At 39.0% G+C, this 5,404-nt stretch overlaps 1 pseudogene; it reads right to left on the bottom strand.

Annotated features, from left to right (window-relative positions):
- Nucleotides 1-3,754: 3,754 nt before the first annotated feature.
- On the bottom strand, nt 3,755-4,006 carry LOC110580530 (annotated as a pseudogene).
- Between the last annotated feature and the right edge of the window lie 1,398 nt (nt 4,007-5,404).

Genomic DNA, 5,404 nt, shown 5'->3' with positions numbered 1-5,404 from the left:
TACCACCTTCAGCTCCATGTACCAGGGGAGAGAGTTGCCTAAGCGTTTCAGCAACACTTGAGTGAGGTGTCTGTCTCCTCTTCAGGAGGAGATCTAAACAAATGGTTCATCTTCTGAAGTTCTTTGCTTGACTTGAAGTGGGAGAAAGCACAGCCCTCACTCAATGGAAGGAAGATGCCACAGTGCTACTCCTGACAGGCCTCAATTCTTCCTCTACAAAGCATTTTTCGCTTTCTAATTAATCTTACAATGTTAAGGTGGGGGTGGATGATGGTATAAAGGTCACAGACCCATTTTTGCTATCTGTTAGCAAGGCCTTCGTGGATAGTGTAGTGCGGTGCTGTCCAGTGGAAATACAGTGCAAACCCCATACGTAATTTTAAATCTTCTGGGAGCCACATTTAAAAAATTTTTTAAAAAGTGAAATTAATTTTACTATTACATTTTATTTATCCACATAAATCCAAAATTGTATTTCAATGAATAATTAATACAAAAATATTAATGAGATAGTTCCTACTCTTTTTTCCATACCACTTCTTTGAACACTGGTGTGTATTCTATACTTACAGTACATCTCAGTTCAACTAGCCACATTCCAAGTGCTCCATAGGCTCATGTACCTAGTACCTACCATGGTGGACAACAATGGGCTAGTGCCTCCCTTGAAAGTGGGGTACCACTTTTTGTTCTCGCCTTTTGTACCACAGTCAATACACTGGGGCAATTAGATAGGTCAATTGAGCATTCTGAACCTACACAAATCTTTCTTGTCCACCACGCCATTCCCTCTGCCACTCCTCACATGCTCCACATGGCCATTTCCTCCTTCTCCACTCTCCCTGTGTCTGCTCTGCTTACCATCACATAACCCACGCACTGGGCTCCTCATTGTAAAGAGGATTTTCATAAAATGGCTGGGAAATTAATGAGTGGTCTCAGATGGACCCCCTTGGCCTCAGTTTCCTTCTTTCCTCCCTCCCTACTGTTTTTACTCTCTTTCTTCCTAAAGTATTTAATATGTTAATTTTAATCTTAGTAAAACATTGCCAACGTGCAGGGTAGATAGGGAAAGACAGGCAAAGAAAAATGAAAGCTTCCTAATATTGTCCTAAAATTTCATTTACTGTCCTAAAATGTTATTACAGTACAATTTTGTTTAGGGTTGGGGGTTAGCAATGTAGGATACTACCAGGACACACAACAAAAAATATTGAGACTAAAGATTAGACTCAAAATTTGTCTTAGGTTAATAGATTTTCCAAGTTTTTTGTTAGCTTTTTTTTTTTCTTTCTAAAATGAGCAGATAGGTTATATGACATATTGAAAGAAAAAACACGGAAAGTTGAGGAGGAAAAAAAGCACATCTAATAATTTTCCCAGATAAAGATAATATGGTTTCTTTTCTTCTTTGTTTATCTGATTTTTATTTTTTGTTTGTTTTGAGATCCTTTTTAATTTGCATATAAGTCATGACACTCTAATGTCAAAGGAAAGGAGATTTGAATTACATTTCTCTACATCAGTAAGAGGCTTCAAAAAATAATAGTTATTTAGTATGTTCAGGAAAAAGTTATTGACTATAATTTGAGGGTTAAAGATTGAAGAGTAAATACTCAAGCCTTCCAAAGCTGAGTTTTGACAGGAATTTAAATGATCTTTAGCCAAATAGTAAAATAGCCAATATCCTGAAGGAAATGATTGTAGAAATACCTTAGATTATTTCTTCTCTCAGAATTATTATTTTAACTATGAAAAGTTAAGATGCTGCCTTTAAAATACAATATAAAATGTAGGTCTTATCCAGTTACGAATAATAAAGATCTCATTGTGTTGCTGCAAGCAAAGTACCTGGAGAAAATCCAATTAGGGCAATTATATTCTGCCTATATACATTTTTCTTAGCAATTTTAATTTGATTCAGGCTTAAAACTCTTTCTATTCAGCAACTATTTACAACTGGATGAGGTGAAGCATTTCATTTGTTGGTGGAGTGATTTCCATAAATATGACAGTGAAATGTTCTGAAACCCTTCAATATTAACATATCTTGCAAAAAGAAATACATTACTTAATCATTAAATAGGATACTAATGAGTCTTTATTAAACTTCCCAGATAAACATTGCATTGACATCTAGTGGCTATAGAGGCTGATAACAGATATACTATATTGAAAGCACATGGAGTATTAATGTTTTCCATTTAAAATGTTCTTAAATGAAAAATGGGCAAAGTATACCTAATACTGAATAATGTTGAGGTATTGATAAGAAAGTATACAATTTATTTGTGTTGATACGTTAAAAGCCAGGGATGGATCTGGGATAGTCTGAAAAAGAATCCTATCACAGTTGCTCAAGAACTAGGAAAAACACCTAGATACTTGGTAACAGGTGTACTAAAGGCACATCAACAGTAACATCTAAGTAAAACTAGGGCGCAGCAACAACCATTACAGAGCTCCTGCCACGTCCCAGCCCTGCAATGCGGTTAACAGATATCCTCTCACTTAGATTTCGGAAATATCCTCCAAATGAGAGAAAATTTACACCTCTGTGTTACCAGTGAGGAAACAGATCATGAGGGGTTAAATTGCTTGCTGAAGTCACAAGTGAAGTCAGGATTTGAAACCAATCTATCCCCTTCCCAAGTCCAAACTCAGAGAAACCACACTTCTATTAATACCCAAATCTACATGCTAATGACTTCCTTTAAAATTAACAAGTTAAAAATAATCATATTAATCGTTTAACTCGCTTTTTAAAAAACCCATTCTGTGATTTTGTGACAACCGAATCTTGCTTATTGATTCTTGAGCCATTATTATTCTTGGGTGTTACTTTGAGCTTGTTTCTACATCCGGGATTGACATTCATAATCATGTGACATGTGTGCAGTGAATAACTTCAAAATGAAGTGCATCCAGAAAGAAGATAGGTTTCTCCTCACTGGTATAGATTCTTTGACTTAAAAAAGTTGTTTCTTTTCCTCTGAAAGACTGCTTTGAAAAGCTGTCATAGAAAAGCATCACGGCAAGAAATAAATTTACAGGAGGGAGTTGAGAAATACGAGGTGGTGGTGACCTGCTAAATGAGAATGCAGAACTTGAAAGAGGGTAATGGAGACAAGAAAGGGCAGAGGGAGGCCAGGAAGAAGCTGAGTGTAGGATCTGATGAGACAGGAAATGGTGGGTGGCAGCGGTGGGGGACAGAAACAGGGATAACGATGGGTTTTACAAAGCTCAGTTCAAGTGGGAAACAGGCCCTTAGGTGGAAGGCAAAGGGCATCCCTTCCTTTTACAGTTTTTCATGTAAGTGTATAATCTGCATAATCTGACAAAGAATAGAACACAGACATATGGGGCGCCTGGGTGGCTCAGTCGGTTAAGCGACTGCCTTCGGCTCAGGTCATGATCCTGGAGTCCCGGGATCCAGTCCCGCATCGGGCTCCCTGCTCAGTGGGGAGTCTGCTTCTCCCTCTGACCCTCCTCCCTCTCGTGCTCTCTGTCTCTCATTCTCTCTCTCGCAAATAAATGAATAAAATCTTTAAAAAAAAAAAAGAACACAGACATAGATGTACATATATATATATATATACATATATATATGCATATATATGTATATATATATTAAGGATCCAAATGCACTTTATTTCTTCAATCATGCCATATTTTAATGGGTGCACGGTGCTTTTACTTGGCATCAATTATGAGTTGGTTTTGAAACAATTCAGTGTTACACCAGCTGGGCTGATTACTGGTCTCTCCATTCCTTTGGGGTGCCTCTGCCAACAGGGGACAGGTTCCATTCTATTCCAGTTTGTGTTGCTGTATATGCCCATACAGCAACACAGAAAGTGTCTCCCCTTGCGAATACAGCATTACTGTATTTGTCATGGAAATCAGGAGTCCATTTCTGGTGGCTCTGCCTTGCCATTGTTTGCTGAATGCTTTGAAGTCAGAGACAACTTAGGGCATTTTTGGCCATGGGAAACATCCTGAAGCTGGAGACAGAACAGTGTGGCTACAGCGGCTGGTTTGCTACAGCTTCGTGCTAAGTCCTCTCGCCCAGACATAGATGTATATAACTCTCAGTTTGATGTATTCCTTCGTGGCCCTTTGGATGTTCCTGGCTCAGTGTTACCAGTGGGAGTCTGGATGAAATGAGTTGAGGAAAGGAAGAAGAACAGGGGTGAAGAACAATTGTGTTTCTAAGGATTACAGTAATTCTAGGAAATCTAGAGAGGCTTTTGGTCATCCTCATCATGGAACAGTCCTCTGCATGCATCCATTTGGTATACAAGCATTTAGGAAGTATCGCTATCAGTTCCCAAGGCAGACGCTCCTCCAGATCTATAATTCTGAGGTTAGCTTGGAACCGAAGGAGGCTCTGGGAAAGAGAATAGGGAGACAATTGGATAGGATGTGTTTAAGAAACACACTGGCGAGGTGTTCATAATGAGCAAAGAAATAACAAGAAGTCTGACAGTAGCGTTTTGTACAGGAAAACAATGAGCATTTTGGGACGAGACAGACAGAAAACTGCAGTCTGAACCAGAGAAGTCCACTCTAATGAGATAAAAAAATCACTGAGTCTTAACTTCGTTCTTGGGTGAAGATGGAAGAAAGGAGTAGAGCCTGCCTGTGGGTTTTCGGATAATGAGAAAGAAATGGGTAACACTGAAAAGGAAACGTTTTCATGCTTAAACTGGCAATGAGATACCAAAGATAGCTAAAGATAGGAAATTGGATAAGAACTGAAAACTCAGAAGGATAACAGTTGATCTGTAGTAGTTTGGGGGATGAAAGAGTATAAAGGGAAAATAAGAAAGAAGTTGAGAGCAGATGAGAGGCTGTAAGTGAGTTTGCCAGAAGCACGGAGCACTGTGATGTGATCCTTCTCAAAAGACAGCAGATCAAGGAGCTGTGTGCCTGAAATCAACGGCAAGATGGAGAAGCATTTTTTTTTTTTAAACTATGTATAAGAGAGGACATCGGTGTCTCTTCAGACCAAATCAGAGAAAACTGAGGCAAAAAGCCTTGACAGCTGTGTTTCCCAAATTTGGCTGCACGTTAGAATCTCCTGGAGAGCTTAGAGAAATCTCTTGATGCTTGTGTTGCGCCCCACACCAAGAAATCAGAGTGTGTAGGGTAGGAGCCACGCCTCTGCATTTTTTAAATATCTGCAGGTGATTCCAATTTGCAGCAAAGTGTGAAAACCACTTATTTATAGAGCATGCCCTGAATGTTTGGAGGGAATTTGAAGAGCAGATGGTGAATGAATTGGTTAAAATAGAATGACCAAAATCATCTCGTGATACGGAAGTGTGCATTATTAATGACCCACACACATCCTAACACTAGCCACTCACTGGATTGTGCTTGTTTTCTTGACCTCTCACTT

This window comes from Neomonachus schauinslandi, chromosome 4 (assembly GCF_002201575.2).
Source record: "Neomonachus schauinslandi chromosome 4, ASM220157v2, whole genome shotgun sequence".
NCBI lineage: Eukaryota > Metazoa > Chordata > Mammalia > Carnivora > Phocidae > Neomonachus > Neomonachus schauinslandi.
The sequence above is the reverse complement of the archived record's forward strand: the minus strand, read 5'-3'. Positions and strand labels throughout refer to the sequence as shown.